Source organism: Aulonocara stuartgranti, assembly GCF_965226115.1.
Source record: "Aulonocara stuartgranti genome assembly, chromosome: 5".
NCBI lineage: Eukaryota > Metazoa > Chordata > Actinopteri > Cichliformes > Cichlidae > Aulonocara > Aulonocara stuartgranti.
The window spans coordinates 33,528,273-33,546,845 of record NC_138943.1 but is presented as its reverse complement, the minus strand read 5'-3'; the positions used below and the strand labels follow the sequence as shown (position 1 = coordinate 33,546,845).

Here is an 18,573-nt window from a genome sequence, read left to right as displayed (position 1 = left end):
ATTTTGTTGCAGAGCTTCATCAAGCTTTCCTTGCAAGCTTTCATTTTGTTGCTTGATGCTCTGCAGATTGGAATCCATTTCTTTTTGTTTGATTTCTTGTTCCCTTTTTTCTTGGAGAAGCTTCTCATTTGCTTGCTCTGTGCGATCAAGCCTTTTTTTGTCTACACTGTACATTAGCTCCATGTCTCGGAGATTGGAGTGCAGCCCTCTCTTCTTCGTGCTGTCTTGCATCTTCTCCTGGAGGAGTTTTCTATTTTGCCGCAGAGCTTGATCAAGCTTTCCTTGCAAGCTTTCATTGTGTTGCTTGATGCTCTGAAGCTTGGAATGCATTTCTTTCTCTTTTAACTCCTGTTGCCTTTTCTCTTGGAGAAGCTTTTCATTTTCTTGCAGTGTGCGATCAAGCCTTTTTTTGTCTACACTGTACATTAGCTCCATTTCTTGGAGATTGCTCTGCAGCCCTCTCTTCTTCATGCCGTCTTGTTTCTTCTCTTGGGCAAGTTTTTTATTTTGTTGCAGGGCTTCATCAAGTTTTCCTTGGAGCTCCTGGTTCTTTTTGTCCATGTCTTGGAGATCCTGTTGTTTCTCCTCAATAATAGCTTCCTTTTCTTGAAGCTGGTATGATAACTTTTTTAGTTGAGCGCTCTTTCGCTCATTTTCCTCCATCAAGAACTTAATGTTCTCTGTGTTTCTGAGCGCTTCAGCCTCCATTTCTTCCAAACGCTTTTCCTCTAGTTCCACTTGGTCACACCAAGGAAGAGAGGAAATGGAAGAGTCTAGTGGCTCATCCCAAGGAAGAGTGTAGGCGTCAACTTCTTGTCCCTTTGGATTTGTTTGAGACATGTTGTGTCTGGATACAGTTACAATTGCAAAGGATCCAAATATTTCAAAAGGCTTTTCTGGCGAACGGTTCAATGCTGCACACATCAAGGCTGCGAGAAACGGACTAAAAGTCGTTGCTCTTCACCCCTATTTATAGGTTTTTGGATCAAAGGATCAAAGGAAAGAATGGTGGTAAGATTCTACATGTGTGTGACGTCATAATTCTGTAAGGCAATGAGGTTGTCACGTGATATTTTTGGAGGAGGGCATTTTTCAACTTGGACAAATTATCAGTAAAGTTTCAATCTCTGTTATTTTCCCCCAAAAACGTGTTGTCGCAATAATGTTTTCTACTGTAATTGGTGCCAACAGATGGCGCAGTTTAAAGTTGGCTGTTACTCTGCCCAGGCTGCTACCATAGAAGAAGAATGTAGACCGATGTCCGCTGATCGTTTCCGTGTAAATCTTAGCATTGCTTTAGCCGTCAAGCTAAAGGTTTAGCTTCATACTGCCATATTTTCAGAGGAACAAAATATTTAAACGGTCTCAGATCATGGTGAGTATTTGAAAAAATGTTTATTTAATGTGAAGCCTGTGATGTGGAAAGGTTAGCAAGCGTAATTTTGCCTATTGTGTTATACACGGGTGCTTACATCCGAGTAGTGTTGATCTTTTCTAAGATCCATGGGTTTATCCAACGAGCAGCTAAGTCACCGTTATATCTGTAATTTTGTGTGCAACGTCTTAATGCAAAAAAAATCCCGAAGCAAAGCAACGAAGCAAAGACTAAACAAAAAACCCCACAATGCGTTTTTAAGCTCTCTCTGCGTTCACTGCCTCTGCAAGTGTCAAACTTCCTCGCTTTAGCTGATGCTAACCAACATTAGCGCTTACGGTTCGTATATAAACACAACTGTCAGCCCTTCACTTTTGGTCCCGACAACATTTTGAGCATTTTCTACAGTTTGTGAAATGGTCGCCATTGGCATTACATGCCAGTAGTGTTCGCTAATTGACTTTACCGGGGATTACATTTATTACAACGTTACTGCGTGGAAGTGATCATAGTGTATGCTTATGAACGTGAGTGGTAGGTGTTATTAGTGCGACTTTACCCTTAATTAGTTTTCCCACCGGAAGTAGAGTTGTTTATGCGACGTGATTGCTAGAGCAGTCCCAAACAATCGATCGCGTTTATTAACAGACCAATTCTCTCCAAACTTTTAGGGTAAGCTAGACTCGAGATATGGTTGCAATAATACGAACAAGGGCGCAACAGCATATTGACAATGGCGAGAACTTTAATATTTACATTGTGTTAGTGCACCCATCGCTCCGCATCCTTAACGCTACATTGATGTCGAGAGTCTCTGACACAGCTGTGCTCTGCAGCACAGACACCCTGCTTATCTGTGATTCGGCCAGACTGGTGTTGAACTCCAAAGACATGCGCGGGGTTAGGTTAGTTGCTGTTGGTGTGAGTGGTTGTCTGAGTCTCTCTAATAACCCTCCAACAGACTGGCGACCTGTCCAGGGTGTACTTTTGCCCTATGACAGCTGGAATACAACCTGAATAAAATAAGTAGGAGAAAATGAATGATGTTTATGAACTGTAGTTAATGTAGTCAGACAATAAGTTACCGAGCAACAGGCCACAAGTCTTGGTGCAGAATCATACTAAGATTTAAAAAATAAAATGTTGGCACTGGTGTTTGAAACAGTATACTGTCAGTAAGACTGGAGCAACTGCACACATCTGGAAACTAATAACTAGAGTAGTTAAGTAACATTTTGTTACTGCATCCATTTAGCCAGGTATAATTAGCATGTCTACATACATGTCATTTCTAATGTGGTCCTATGTGGTATGTTGTAGGACAGTGAAGTGTCTGACACTGACCATGTAGCAGTGCCTGAGAACACTGGTATGGAGGGGGAGAACGCACCTCTTTACTGTATTTGTCGGAAACCAGACATCAACTGCTCCATGATGTAAGTATATATCAGTTTTATATTTGCAGTATGCGCAGTAGGGGTGGGCGCTAGCTTCAGCAATGTTATCAGAGGTTTTTTTTTTAAAATGAAGAGCTTCTATTTCAAGAAAACTACCAATAAGGATATATGCACAGATATAGAAAACAATACTGTAACATTTTATTGATGCTTGCAGTTTGGAGGAAGCAGTATTTGCAAGTGTAACTAAATTCCAGGCATTTTCCATCCTTCTTTTCCTATCAGCTTTTTTCTAATTGTCAGTGTGAACCAAGGTGTCAGCAGCAGCATTATAGTGCAAAAGTAGTGACCCAGCATAGATCAAATGTAAGCACAAAAGTAGCCAAGGTAGTGTTTTTCCTGGAAATTTTAAGTGAAAGGATAAAGTAACTGCTTACCACTTTAGTTTAACAATGATTAATGAAATGTAACCGTGTAACTCATCAGCAGTCTGCACAGTATGGTCACATATTAAAACTGAAGAATATGTTGTACTTGTTGTAGTGTTTCATCATGGGTCCAGTTTTTACCCAGGTGCTTAAAGCCCTTCTTTACCCTCATGTAACACCAACAGTAATTTCCAACCACTATTTCCTGTTCCTGTCAGTCAAACAAACAGACGACAAACATCTTCTATAAACAGGAATAATGTCATTTTATCGGATTAGAAAACATCTAATCTAGCGTTGATATTACACTGCTGTTTAGTGTCTGGCTGATCTCAGTGTCACCAAAATATCTGCCCTACATGTCAAACAATGAGAGAACTTGAAACAGTAACATCACCTAGCAGCTTATTTTAATTAGCCAGCAAACATACATTAGCACTAACATTGCTATTATTATAGTCCCAGTTAATTGACTTTGAATAGCTTTATTTCAAAAGTAATTTTACAATTTCACAGCCATTTAGCTGTGTTAACTGTACATGCTGTAGGTCATAAGGCGTGCATGGATCATTTTTATAATCAGCCTCTTATCTTTTGTCCACCACAGACTTTGCCATGATAAATTGGTCAGTTGACAACCAGGAGCCGTACACCTTAACCTCAGAGGCCAGGACATCCAAGCGCAGTGCGAACACGAACTTCTTTAAATGGGATGCAAGATGGACTACAGAGGGCCACCCCGTCGCCAGACAACCAAGTGCTGTCCCTGTCCACGGCCAGTGTGAGAAGGACTCTCACTAAAGTCAACCCACACAAAGCTGCTGGACCAGACAATATACCTGGACGCGTGCTCGGAGCCCGTGCTGACCAGCTGACTGATGTCCTAGCGGGCATCTTTAACATCTCCCTGAGTCAAGCTGTTGTGCCACAGTGCTTTAAAACCACCACCATCATCATACCTGTCCCCAGACCTTCCCAAAGCCTAATTCCACAATGATTGCCTGAGCCTATTCTTGTTAAATGATGAAAAACTCAAAGGCACGTTTGGGCAGTGGATCTGTGTGAAATCAGCAGCTTGCAAAACGAAATCAAAATGTGTGCAATTGATTCTAAAAATAGAAATCACAATAAAGTTCAACATTTACTAAAACCGCCATTCAGTCATCTGAGAATCTTTACTCATGAAATTATAACGGTTAGATGAATGTATATGCAGTGATTTACTGATCAATGATAAAAGGGGAGATTTATGCAGTAACGAAGACTGTCATGAAAAGTATTTGGCATCTGATCTCCTGTAACCTGCGGAGCTAAGCTGTTTTACCAGCTCTGCTCTCTGATTTTTCTTTTATGAAAAAACACAAGTTGTCAAAGTTATTTGTTTGCAAATGTATTTCAGAAATATCGACATACTTTTTTTAATCAGCAGAAACTTTATGTCAGTAGTGCAAAAACCTGCACTGATCTGACCTCATTTCTTCCTCATCCTGATTCCTGACCTGGGAAGGGAGAGAAATATTTGTTTTTGTTTGTCTTCTTGTTTTATTTAATTCCTTGTGGGATTTGGATCCAACACGTAAAGTATGCATATTATGCACACACACAAACACACATGCAGCTATTACCCATTTCTTGTATTCTTGAATAAAGACATTGATTTGACACATTTAATTAGTGACCAATTGTTTTTATTGTTCAATTATTAAGAAAAAAGAGAAGGTGGGGGTGGGTGGGATGTAAAGAAGAGCGTAAAGTAAAGGGAGAGAGGAGAGAAAACCCCAACAATCCCCTCTGAGCAAGCACGAGGCGACAGTGGATAGGAAAAACTCCCTTTAAAGGAAGAAACCTATGACAGAACCAGGCTCTAGAGGGGGCAGTCAACTGTCGGGACTGGTTGGGGGGTGACTGTGAAAAGAGGGGAGGGAGATGGGAGAGGTGGTTGGGGGGAGGGGGGGGGGGAATTAAGCTGGAGCAGAGGTGGGGGAAGAAGAGGTGACATTGGCAGTAGTGAAAGAAGGAGTATTCTTCCTCCAGAAGAAGCGTTTTTTCTTTTTCTGCTTTTTCTCGAGGATGAGGATCAGCTCCTCGATTTTTTCTGTGTTTTGCTTCTGCAGCTTGTTGCATTTTTTCTGCACTTCTTCTTTTTCGGCTTGTTTTTCTTCCAACCTTTCTTTCAGCACTTTAGATGTTGCCTCCTGTTTTTGAAGCTTTTCATTTTCTCCTTCCAGCTCAGATGCTTTGAACTTCATTTTGTTGTAAAGTTCTTGCAGGTTTTGGTTTTTCTTCTCAAACTCCTGGAGAAGAAGTTTTTCTTCTCTCTGCTTAATGACCAGCTGCTCTCTCTCTTGAAGCAGGTCTTGATATTTGTGCAGTGTCTCTTCGAACTTTACCTGCAGCATCCTGTTGTTTCCCTCCATGAGCTGGAGTTGGCACTCCATGTCTCCCTGCTTTCTGTCCAGCTGCTCTTTCTCTTGAAGGATTTCTTTATTTTGTTGCAGAGCTTCATCAAGCTTTCCTTGCAAGCTTTCATTTTGTTGCTTGATGCTCTGCAGATTGGAATCCATTTCTTTTTGTTTGATTTCTTGTTCCCTTTTCTCTTGGAGAAGCTTCTCATTTGCTTGCTCTGTGCGATCAAGCCTTTTTTTGTCTACATTGTACATTAGCTCCATGTCTCGGAGATTGGAGTGCAGCCCTCTCTTCTTCGTGCTGTCTTGCATCTTCTCTTGGAGGAGTTTTCTATTTTGCCGCAGAGCTTGATCAAGCTTTCCTTGCAAGCTTTCATTGTGTTGCTTGATGCTCTGAAGCTTGGAATGCATTTCTTTCTCTTTTAACTCCTGTTGCCTTTTCTCTTGGAGAAGCTTTTCATTTTCTTGCAGTGTGCGATCAAGCCTTTTTTTGTCTACACTGTACATTAGCTCCATTTCTTGGAGATTGCTCTGCAGCCCTCTCTTCTTCATGCCATCTTGTTTCTTCTCTTGGGCAAGGTTTTTATTTTGTTGCAGGGCTTCATCAAGTTTTCCTTGGAGCTCCTGGTTCTTTTTGTCCATGTCTTGGAGATCCTGTTGTTTCTCCTCAATAATAGCTTCCTTTTCTTGAAGCTGGTATGATAACTTTTTTAGTTGAGCGCTCTTTCGCTCATTTTCCTCCATCAAGAACTTAATGTTCTCTGTGTTTCTGAGCGCTTCAGCCTCCATTTCTTCCAAACGCTTTTCCTCTAGTTCCACTTGGTCACACCAAGGAAGAGAGGAAATGGAAGAGTCTAGTGGCTCATCCCAAGGAAGAGTGTAGGCGTCAACTTCTTGTCCCTTTGGATTTGTTTGAGACATGTTGTGTCTGGATACAGTTACAATTGCAAAGGATCCAAATATTTCAAAAGGCTTTTCTGGCGAACGGTTCAATGCTGCACACATCAAGGCTGCGAGAAACGGACTAAAAGTCGTTGCTCTTCACCCCTATTTATAGGTTTTTGGATCAAAGGATCAAAGGAAAGAATGGTGGTAAGATTCTACATGTGTGTGACGTCATAATTCTGTAAGGCAATGAGGTTGTCACGTGATATTTTTGGAGGAGGGCATTTTTCAACTTGGACAAATTATCAGTAAAGTTTCAATCTCTGTTATTTTCCCCCAAAAACGTGTTGTCGCAATAATGTTTTCTACTGTAATTGGTGCCAACAGATGGCGCAGTTTAAAGTTGGCTGTTACTCTGCCCAGGCTGCTACCATAGAAGAAGAATGTAGACCGATGTCCGCTGATCGTTTCCGTGTAAATCTTAGCATTGCTTTAGCCGTCAAGCTAAAGGTTTAGCTTCATACTGCCATATTTTCAGAGGAACAAAATATTTAAACGGTCTCAGATCATGGTGAGTATTTGAAAAAATGTTTATTTAATGTGAAGCCTGTGATGTGGAAAGGTTAGCAAGCGTAATTTTGCCTATTGTGTTATACACGGGTGCTTACATCCGAGTAGTGTTGATCTTTTCTAAGGTCCATGGGTTTATCCAACGAGCAGCTAAGTCACCGTTATATCTGTAATTTTGTGTGCAACGTCTTAATGCAAAAAAAATCCCGAAGCAAAGCAACGAAGCAAAGACTAAACAAAAAAACCCCACAATGCGTTTTTAAGGTCTCTCTGCGTTCACTGCCTCTGCAAGTGTCAAACTTCCTCGCTTTAGCTGATGCTAACCAACATTAGCGCTTACGGTTCGTATATAAACACAACTGTCAGCCCTTCACTTTTGGTCCCGACAACATTTTGAGCATTTTCTACAGTTTGTGAAATGGTCGCCATTGGCATTACATGCCAGTAGTGTTCGCTAATTGACTTTACCGGGGATTACATTTATTACAACGTTACTGCGTGGAAGTGATCATAGTGTATGCTTATGAACGTGAGTGGTAGGTGTTATTAGTGCGACTTTACCCTTAATTAGTTTTCCCACCGGAAGTAGAGTTGTTTATGCGACGTGATTGCTAGAGCAGTCCCAAACAATCGATCGCGTTTATTAACAGACCAATTCTCTCCAAACTTTTAGGGTAAGCTAGACTCGAGATATGGTTGCAATAATACGAACAAGGGCGCAACAGCATATTGACAATGGCGAGAACTTTAATATTTACATTGTGTTAGTGCACCCATCGCTCCGCATCCTTAACGCTACATTGATGTCGAGAGTCTCTGACACAGCTGTGCTCTGCAGCACAGACACCCTGCTTATCTGTGATTCGGCCAGACTGGTGTTGAACTCCAAAGACATGCGCGGGGTTAGGTTAGTTGCTGTTGGTGTGAGTGGTTGTCTGAGTCTCTCTAATAACCCTCCAACAGACTGGCGACCTGTCCAGGGTGTACTTTTGCCCTATGACAGCTGGAATACAACCTGAATAAAATAAGTAGGAGAAAATGAATGATGTTTATGAACTGTAGTTAATGTAGTCAGACAATAAGTTACCGAGCAACAGGCCACAAGTCTTGGTGCAGAATCATACTAAGATTTAAAAAATAAAATGTTGGCACTGGTGTTTGAAACAGTATACTGTCAGTAAGACTGGAGCAACTGCACACATCTGGAAACTAATAACTAGAGTAGTTAGTAACATTTTGTTACTGCATCCATTTAGCCAGGTATAATTAGCATGTCTACATACATGTCATTTCTAATGTGGTCCTATGTGGTATGTTGTAGGACAGTGAAGTGTCTGACACTGACCATGTAGCAGTGCCTGAGAACACTGGTATGGAGGGGGAGAACGCACCTCTTTACTGTATTTGTCGGAAACCAGACATCAACTGCTTCATGATGTAAGTATATATCAGTTTTATATTTGCAGTATGCGCAGTAGGGGTGGGCGCTAGCTTCAGCAATGTTATCAGAGATTTTTTTTTTTAAATGAAGAGCTTCTATTTCGAGAAAACTACCAATAAGGATATATGCACAGATATAGAAAACAATACTGTAACATTTTATTGATGCTTGCAGTTTGGAGGAAGCAGTATTTGCAAGTGTAACTAAATTCCAGGCATTTTCCATCCTTCTTTTCCTATCAGCTTTTTTCTAATTGTCAGTGTGAACCAAGGTGTCAGCAGCAGCATTATAGTGCAAAAGTAGTGACCCAGCATAGATCAAATGTAAGCACAAAAGTAGCCAAGGTAGTGTTTTTCCTGGAAATTTTAAGTGAAAGGATAAAGTAACTGCTTACCACTTTAGTTTAACAATGATTAATGAAATGTAACCGTGTAACTCATCAGCAGTCTGCACAGTATGGTCACATATTAAAACTGAAGAATATGTTGTACTTGTTGTAGTGTTTCATCATGGGTCCAGTGTTTACCCAGGTGCTTAAAGCCCTTCTTTACCCTCATGTAACACCAACAATAATTTCCAACCACTATTTCCTGTTCCTGTCAGTCAAACAAACAGACGACAAACATCTTCTATAAACAGGAATAATGTCATTTTATCGGATTAGAAAACATCTAATCTAGCGTTGATATTACACTGCTGTTTAGTGTCTGGCTGATCTCAGTGTCACCAAAATATCTGCCCTACATGTCAAACAATGAGAGAACTTGAAACAGTAACATCACCTAGCAGCTTATTTTAATTAGCCAGCAAACATACATTAGCACTAACATTGCTATTATTATAGTCCCAGTTAAATGACTTTGAATAGCTTTATTTCAAAAGTAATTTTACAATTTCACAGCCATTTAGCTGTGTTAACTGTACATGCTGTAGGTCATAAGGCGTGCATGGATCATTTTTATAATCAGCCTCTTATCTTTTGTCCACCACAGACTTTGCCATGATAAATTGGTCAGTTGACAACCAGGAGCCGTACACCTTAACCTCAGAGGCCAGGACATCCAAGCGCAGTGCGAACACGAACTTCTTTAAATGGGATGCAAGATGGACTACAGAGGGCCACCCCGTCGCCAGACAACCAAGTGCTGTCCCTGTCCACGGCCAGTGTGAGAAGGACTCTCACTAAAGTCAACCCACACAAAGCTGCTGGACCAGACAATATACCTGGACGCGTGCTCGGAGCCCGTGCTGACCAGCTGACTGATGTCCTAGCGGGCATCTTTAACATCTCCCTGAGTCAAGCTGTTGTGCCACAGTGCTTTAAAACCACCACCATCATCATACCTGTCCCCAGACCTTCCCAAAGCCTAATTCCACAATGATTGCCTGAGCCTATTCTTGTTAAATGATGAAAAACTCAAAGGCACGTTTGGGCAGTGGATCTGTGTGAAATCAGCAGCTTGCAAAACTAAATCAAAATGTGTGCTATTGATTCTAAAAATAGAAATCACAATAAAGTTCAACATTTACTAAAACCGCCATTCAGTCATCTGAGAGTCTTTACTCATGAAATTATAACGGTTAGATGAATGTATATGCAGTGATTTACTGATCAATGATAAAAGGGGAGATTTATGCAGTAACGAAGACTGTCATGAAAAGTATTTGGCATCTGATCTCCTGTAACCTGCGGAGCTAAGCTGTTTTACCAGCTCTGCTCTCTGATTTTTCTTTTATGAAAAAACACAAGTTGTCAAAGTTATTTGTTTGCAAATGTATTTCAGAAATATCGACATACTTTTTTTAATCAGCAGAAACTTTATGTCAGTAGTGCAAAAACCTGCACTGATCTGACCTCATTTCTTCCTCATCCTGATTCCTGACCTGGGAAGGGAGAGAAATATTTGTTTTTGTTTGTCTTCTTGTTTTATTTAATTCCTTGTGGGATTTGGATCCAACACGTAAAGTATGCATATTATGCACACACACAAACACACATGCAGCTATTACCCATTTCTTGTATTCTTGAATAAAGACATTGATTTGACACATTTAATTAGTGACCAATTGTTTTTATTGTTCAATTATTAAGAAAAAAGAGAAGGTGGGGGTGGGTGGGATGTAAAGAAGAGCGTAAAGTAAAGGGAGAGAGGAGAGAAAACCCCAACAATCCCCTCTGAGCAAGCACGAGGCGACAGTGGATAGGAAAAACTCCCTTTAAAGGAAGAAACCTATGACAGAACCAGGCTCTAGAGGGGGCAGTCAACTGTCGGGACTGGTTGGGGGGTGACTGTGAAAAGAGGGGAGGGAGATGGGAGAGGTGGTTGGGGGGAGGGGGGGGGGGAATTAAGCTGGAGCAGAGGTGGGGGAAGAAGAGGTGACATTGGCAGTAGTGAAAGAAGGAGTGTTCTTCCTCCAGAAGAAGCGTTTTTTCTTTTTCTGCTTTTTCTCGAGGATGAGGATCAGCTCCTCGATTTTTTCTGTGTTTTGCTTCTGCAGCTTGTTGCATTTTTTCTGCACTTCTTCTTTTTCGGCTTGTTTTTCTTCCAACCTTTCTTTCAGCACTTTAGATGTTGCCTCCTGTTTTTGAAGCTTTTCATTTTCTCCTTCCAGCTCAGATGCTTTGAACTTCATTTTGTTGTAAAGTTCTTGCAGGTTTTGGTTTTTCTTCTCAAACTCCTGGAGAAGAAGTTTTTCTTCTCTCTGCTTAATGACCAGCTGCTCTCTCTCTTGAAGCAGGTCTTGATATTTGTGCAGTGTCTCTTCGAACTTTACCTGCAGCATCCTGTTGTTTCCCTCCATGAGCTGGAGTTGGCACTCCATGTCTCCCTGCTTTCTGTCCAGCTGCTCTTTCTCTTGAAGGATTTCTTTATTTTGTTGCAGAGCTTCATCAAGCTTTCCTTGCAAGCTTTCATTTTGTTGCTTGATGCTCTGCAGATTGGAATCCATTTCTTTTTGTTTGATTTCTTGTTCCCTTTTCTCTTGGAGAAGCTTCTCATTTGCTTGCTCTGTGCGATCAAGCCTTTTTTTGTCTACATTGTACATTAGCTCCATGTCTCGGAGATTGGAGTGCAGCCCTCTCTTCTTCGTGCTGTCTTGCATCTTCTCTTGGAGGAGTTTTCTATTTTGCCGCAGAGCTTGATCAAGCTTTCCTTGCAAGCTTTCATTGTGTTGCTTGATGCTCTGAAGCTTGGAATGCATTTCTTTCTCTTTTAACTCCTGTTGCCTTTTCTCTTGGAGAAGCTTTTCATTTTCTTGCAGTGTGCGATCAAGCCTTTTTTTGTCTACACTGTACATTAGCTCCATTTCTTGGAGATTGCTGTGCAGCCCTCTCTTCTTCATGCCATCTTGTTTCTTCTCTTGGGCAAGTTTTTTATTTTGTTGCAGGGCTTCATCAAGTTTTCCTTGGAGCTCCTGGTTCTTTTTGTCCATGTCTTGGAGATCCTGTTGTTTCTCCTCAATAATAGCTTCCTTTTCTTGAAGCTGGTATGATAACTTTTTTAGTTGAGCGCTCTTTCGCTCATTTTCCTCCATCAAGAACTTAATGTTCTCTGTGTTTCTGAGCGCTTCAGCCTCCATTTCTTCCAAACGCTTTTCCTCTAGTTCCACTTGGTCACACCAAGGAAGAGAGGAAATGGAAGAGTCTAGTGGCTCATCCCAAGGAAGAGTGTAGGCGTCAACTTCTTGTCCCTTTGGATTTGTTTGAGACATGTTGTGTCTGGATACAGTTACAATTGCAAAGGATCCAAATATTTCAAAAGGCTTTTCTGGCGAACGGTTCAATGCTGCACACATCAAGGCTGCGAGAAACGGACTAAAAGTCGTTGCTCTTCACCCCTATTTATAGGTTTTTGGATCAAAGGATCAAAGGAAAGAATGGTGGTAAGATTCTACATGTGTGTGACGTCATAATTCTGTAAGGCAATGAGGTTGTCACGTGATATTTTTGGAGGAGGGCATTTTTCAACTTGGACAAATTATCAGTAAAGTTTCAATCTCTGTTATTTTCCCCCAAAAACGTGTTGTCGCAATAATGTTTTCTACTGTAATTGGTGCCAACAGATGGCGCAGTTTAAAGTTGGCTGTTACTCTGCCCAGGCTGCTACCATAGAAGAAGAATGTAGACCGATGTCCGCTGATCGTTTCCGTGTAAATCTTAGCATTGCTTTAGCCGTCAAGCTAAAGGTTTAGCTTCATACTGCCATATTTTCAGAGGAACAAAATATTTAAACGGTCTCAGATCATGGTGAGTATTTGAAAAAATGTTTATTTAATGTGAAGCCTGTGATGTGGAAAGGTTAGCAAGCGTAATTTTGCCTATTGTGTTATACACGGGTGCTTACATCCGAGTAGTGTTGATCTTTTCTAAGGTCCATGGGTTTATCCAACGAGCAGCTAAGTCACCGTTATATCTGTAATTTTGTGTGCAACGTCTTAATGCAAAAAAAATCCCGAAGCAAAGCAACGAAGCAAAGACTAAACAAAAAAACCCCACAATGCGTTTTTAAGGTCTCTCTGCGTTCACTGCCTCTGCAAGTGTCAAACTTCCTCGCTTTAGCTGATGCTAACCAACATTAGCGCTTACGGTTCGTATATAAACACAACTGTCAGCCCTTCACTTTTGGTCCCGACAACATTTTGAGCATTTTCTACAGTTTGTGAAATGGTCGCCATTGGCATTACATGCCAGTAGTGTTCGCTAATTGACTTTACCGGGGATTACATTTATTACAACGTTACTGCGTGGAAGTGATCATAGTGTATGCTTATGAACGCGAGTGGTAGGTGTTATTAGTGCGACTTTACCCTTAATTAGTTTTCCCACCGGAAGTAGAGTTGTTTATGCGACGTGATTGCTAGAGCAGTCCCAAACAATCGATCGCGTTTATTAACAGACCAATTCTCTCCAAACTTTTAGGGTAAGCTAGACTCGAGATATGGTTGCAATAATACGAACAAGGGCGCAACAGCATATTGACAATGGCGAGAACTTTAATATTTACATTGTGTTAGTGCACCCATCGCTCCGCATCCTTAACGCTACATTGATGTCGAGAGTCTCTGACACAGCTGTGCTCTGCAGCACAGACACCCTGCTTATCTGTGATTCGGCCAGACTGGTGTTGAACTCCAAAGACATGCGCGGGGTTAGGTTAGTTGCTGTTGGTGTGAGTGGTTGTCTGAGTCTCTCTAATAACCCTCCAACAGACTGGCGACCTGTCCAGGGTGTACTTTTGCCCTATGACAGCTGGAATACAACCTGAATAAAATAAGTAGGAGAAAATGAATGATGTTTATGAAGTGTAGTTAATGTAGTCAGACAATAAGTTACCGAGCAACAGGCCACAAGTCTTGGTGCAGAATCATACTAAGATTTAAAAAATAAAATGTTGGCACTGGTGTTTGAAACAGTATACTGTCAGTAAGACTGGAGCAACTGCACACATCTGGAAACTAATAACTAGAGTAGTTAGTAACATTTTGTTACTGCATCCATTTAGCCAGGTATAATTAGCATGTCTACATACATGTCATTTCTAATGTGGTCCTATGTGGTATGTTGTAGGACAGTGAAGTGTCTGACACTGACCATGTAGCAGTGCCTGAGAACACTGGTATGGAGGGGGAGAACGCACCTCTTTACTGTATTTGTCGGAAACCAGACATCAACTGCTCCATGATGTAAGTATATATCAGTTTTATATTTGCAGTATGCGCAGTAGGGGTGGGCGCTAGCTTCAGCAATGTTATCAGAGATTTTTTTTTTAAAATGAAGAGCTTCTATTTCGAGAAAACTACCAATAAGGATATATGCACAGATATAGAAAACAATACTGTAACATTTTATTGATGCTTGCAGTTTGGAGGAAGCAGTATTTGCAAGTGTAACTAAATTCCAGGCATTTTCCATCCTTCTTTTCCTATCAGCTTTTTTCTAGTTGTCAGTGTGAACCAAGGTGTCAGCAGCAGCATTATAGTGCAAAAGTAGTGACCCAGCATAGATCAAATGTAAGCACAAAAGTAGCCAAGGTAGTGTTTTTCCTGGAAATTTTAAGTGAAAGGATAAAGTAACTGCTTACCACTTTAGTTTAACAATGATTAATGAAATGTAACCGTGTAACTCATCAGCAGTCTGCACAGTATGGTCACATATTAAAACTGAAGAATATGTTGTACTTGTTGTAGTGTTTCATCATGGGTCCAGTTTTTACCCAGGTGCTTAAAGCCCTTCTTTACCCTCATGTAACACCAACAGTAATTTCCAACCACTATTTCCTGTTCCTGTCAGTCAAACAAACAGACGACAAACATCTTCTATAAACAGGAATAATGTCATTTTATCGGATTAGAAAACATCTAATCTAGCGTTGATATTACACTGCTGTTTAGTGTCTGGCTGATCTCAGTGTCACCAAAATATCTGCCCTACATGTCAAACAATGAGAGAACTTGAAACAGTAACATCACCTAGCAGCTTATTTTAATTAGCCAGCAAACATACATTAGCACTAACATTGCTATTATTCTAGTCCCAGTTAAATGACTTTGAATAGCTTTATTTCAAAAGGAACTTTGCAATTTCTCGGCCATTTAGCTGTGTTAACTGTACGTGCTGTAGGTCATAAGGCGTGCATGGATCATTTTTATAATCAGCCTCTTATGTCATTGGGTGGAATTCATTTCTGTTCTGGGATTGAATAATTGGTTGATCACACCAGTACTTAACCACCAGATGACATCCCCCTGGTCCCCTCTCTCCAGCCTCCACCACCCAACAAACAGCCTGTCCTTCCAAGCATGAAAACTTGCATGTATAACCCGATGTGTGTGTGTCTGGCGCTTGAGCATTTCCGTTGTAAATAGTTGTGAGTAGCTTTGTAAAGTAGCATTTTCGTGCCTTTCTCACTGTGTATGTATTGTCCACTGCAGCAGCCTAGTAGTGGTATGAAGCCCTTTCTGCTGACTCAGTTTTCTTTTTTGGTTGGATTTTTTTGTTGTTTTTTTAATCGGGAAGCTTGGGTACCTTTAGGGATTTTTTTGTTTGTTATTTTTGCATTGCTCACTGGCGATGTAAATAAATGGCTGCATATAAAGTATGCATATAAACACTCCACAGTGTTATATTTGACAGTTCAATGTCTCTTGAGAAACACTCTAAACAACTTGTCCGGAACAGTTTTTATCATCTAAGAAACATTTCTAAACTCAGGCTGCTGGTGTCAAAGGCAGAACTTGAGATGATTATTCATGCTTTTATCTCTTCTCGTTTGGATTATTGTAACGGTCTTTTTACGTGTCTTCACAAATCAGCTCTGGATCGCCTTCAGTCTGTACAGAATGCAGCGGCAAGACTTTTAACTGGTACAAACAAGAGGTCACACATTACTCCAGTTTTGGCTTCTCTTCATTGGTTGCCTGTAAATTTTAGGGTTCATTTTACAATTTTAGTTGTAACTTTTAGAGCTCTGCATGGTGAAGCTCCCCAGTATATCTCTGACCTGTTGAAACCTCATGCTTCATCCCGAGCACTTAGGTCTTCAGGTCAGAGGCTACTGGTGGTCCCACGTAGTAGATTTAAAACACGTGGGGATCGGGCTTTTCAGGCACTGGCACCTAGGCTGTGGAACTCTCTGCCGTTGTCTTTACGCTGTCTAGACTCTACTGACTCCTTTAAAAAGCAGCTGAAGACATTTTTATACAAACGGGCTTTTAACTAATTTAATTAATTTTAACTTGTATGTCTGATCTTACTGTAAAGCACTTTGTGATTTTTATCTGTGAAATGTGCTATATAAATAAATTTTACTTACTTACTTAAAAGTACATTGTTTTTGCTCTTTCTTGGGTGGTGGGTTTGTGTGTGTGTGTGTGTGTGTGTGTGTGTGTGTGTGTGTGTGTGGGGGGGGGCATAACAAAAGCAAACGACATTATCAAGCTTGCAGATGACACCACAGTGGTGGTACTCATCAGGGATGATGATGATGCGGCATACAGGGAGGAGGTGCAGCGGCTGGCGCTTTGGTGGCAGGACAAGAATCTATGTCTCAATGTTGACAAGACAAAAGAGCTGATTGTTGACTTTAGGAAAACCGAGGCTGTCCATCTCTCGCTCAGCATTGCTGGTGTCACTGTAGACGGAGTGAAGAGCACCAGATTCCTCAGTGTTCACTTCATAGAGGACCTGTCCTGGACCAGTAACACCAAATCAGTGACAAAAAGAGCTCGGCAGTGACTGCATTTCAAGAGACGACTGAAGAAGGTGCGCCTCCCCAAACCCATCCTTAACACCTTCTACAGGGGTACCATACAGAGCACCCTAACCTGCTGCATCACAGTCTGGTATGGAAATTGCCACGCGTCCGACCGCAGAGCCCTCCAGAGGATTGTATGGTCCGCTGAGTGCGTTATTGGGATAGCCACTAGCATCATGGCTGTCCAACATCAGCCCTCCCACCAACTGTTTACTCCCCTATGCTGCAGAAGACGACTGCGGCATGAGGAGCAAGTCAGCGAGATTGTCCAATAGCGTGAAAACGTGAAAAACTTAAAATGTCAAAAGTCTACTTCATAATATAAATATCATTAAATAACTTTAGAAAAACTTCCATTTGACTCTTTACTTTTAATGTTATAAAAAATATATTTTATTTTAAAAATAATCTTAAAATGGTATTCTACAAAATGTGCAGCAATTTACTTTGTTTATTCTTTTTAGGTGATAGTCTGTGAGGCCCGGGAAGACCGTATACCTGCATCTCTACAGTTTCTGTGCACTCCAGCCTCTTCTGTTCCATGTGAGGGGAAGGCAGGGGAAATTATCTCCATGAAAAGAAACAGATTCGGCCATCGCACAGTGGAACTAATTCTTAAATAAAATTTAAAAGGGGTTTCCTTAAATGCATCATGTTTTTAATTTGCAAGTTTATAAGCATTTTCCCTTTGCAGTTCACAATCAATTCTACCCCCAGGTCAAAAACATATATAAGAAAATTGGCCTAATATAATATTATATATAAACATACCTGTCCAGCTGTCCAGTGATTAATTGCATTAGTACATGGAGGCAGGACCTCACAGCAGAAGCATACTCCATAATCTGTTGTACATTATTACATGTATATTATATGTGTTTTTCAATTACTGTATTTACCGACATCAAGAAGTCACAAGTAAAGAAAGACCACACCGTGACACATGTTTAATCAAGGAAAGTTTATGTATCAAAATTGTTTATTAAACAAATAAACAACATTTTTTTCACCCCAAAAAATACATGTTCAAAGCAAGACAACGGTGGCCCAATATCAGACAGAAGTGTGAACTCTGCGCTGTAGAGTGGGCAGTCATAATGAAGCAGTTCGTTTCATTTTGGAGCTTCAAGCTGCTCTTCATATTTTTGGCCACCAGATGTGACCAGAGAGGACTGTGTTGAAAAGCTTCGAGTAAAATGAACCCTTTTTCAATACAAGCTTCAATGCTTCAGAAAGCTTCATTTGGCCATCACTACATTTTCCCCCCAAGCAGTCCGGCTCCTGAACACCATGCTGCTCTCCTCCACACTGGACTCTCTTCTTGGACTACAAAACACTCCCTCTCACTCCCGATACTTGCACTATTCTGTATTGCACTGTTCGTATCTGTCTGTGTATTGTATTTATTTATTCTAATTCTCATTGTTTTCTATTCTTACTCTCTCTGTATTCAAGAACAATAGTGTTGTACTCACTCTTAGTTTATCTTATTAATGTATAGTTGTATGCATGTATATTTAAATTTTTTCATTTTATTTTTACACTGTGCACCTTTGATCCAGGAGGGTGATATTTCGTCCTACTGTATACTTGAGTGTATATTGTTATGTTGACAATAAAACGCTACTTGACTTGAATTAAACTTGTGCATGAATGAATGAATGAGAAAACGCTCGATAGCTCAATCGATTCATGTAAATAACAAAACAAGCAAGCAAATAAACAAACACAAATCATTAACTTTTTATTTCATTCGCCACACTAATCTCGATCTCAACGGAGTTTTGAACAATAACCTAACGACATAAATCCGTCTCTCA

General features: G+C 40.7%; 3 long non-coding RNA genes across 3 annotated transcripts; all 3 read left to right on the top strand.

Moving 5' to 3' along the window:
• Nucleotides 1–1,123: 1,123 nt before the first annotated feature.
• LOC309706689 lies at nucleotides 1,124–4,871 on the top strand. Its single transcript, XR_014276771.1, has 3 exons — nucleotides 1,124–1,375; nucleotides 2,696–2,811; nucleotides 3,808–4,871. It is a non-coding gene; the product is annotated as an uncharacterized lncRNA (long non-coding RNA).
• A 1,935-nt stretch (nucleotides 4,872–6,806) lies between these two features.
• Nucleotides 6,807–10,557, top strand: LOC309706566. Its single transcript, XR_014276760.1, has 3 exons — nucleotides 6,807–7,061; nucleotides 8,382–8,497; nucleotides 9,494–10,557. It is a non-coding gene; the product is annotated as an uncharacterized lncRNA (long non-coding RNA).
• A 1,938-nt stretch (nucleotides 10,558–12,495) lies between these two features.
• LOC309706687 lies at nucleotides 12,496–18,562 on the top strand. Its single transcript, XR_014276770.1, has 3 exons — nucleotides 12,496–12,747; nucleotides 14,068–14,183; nucleotides 17,218–18,562. It is a non-coding gene; the product is annotated as an uncharacterized lncRNA (long non-coding RNA).
• Nucleotides 18,563–18,573: the final 11 nt, after the last annotated feature.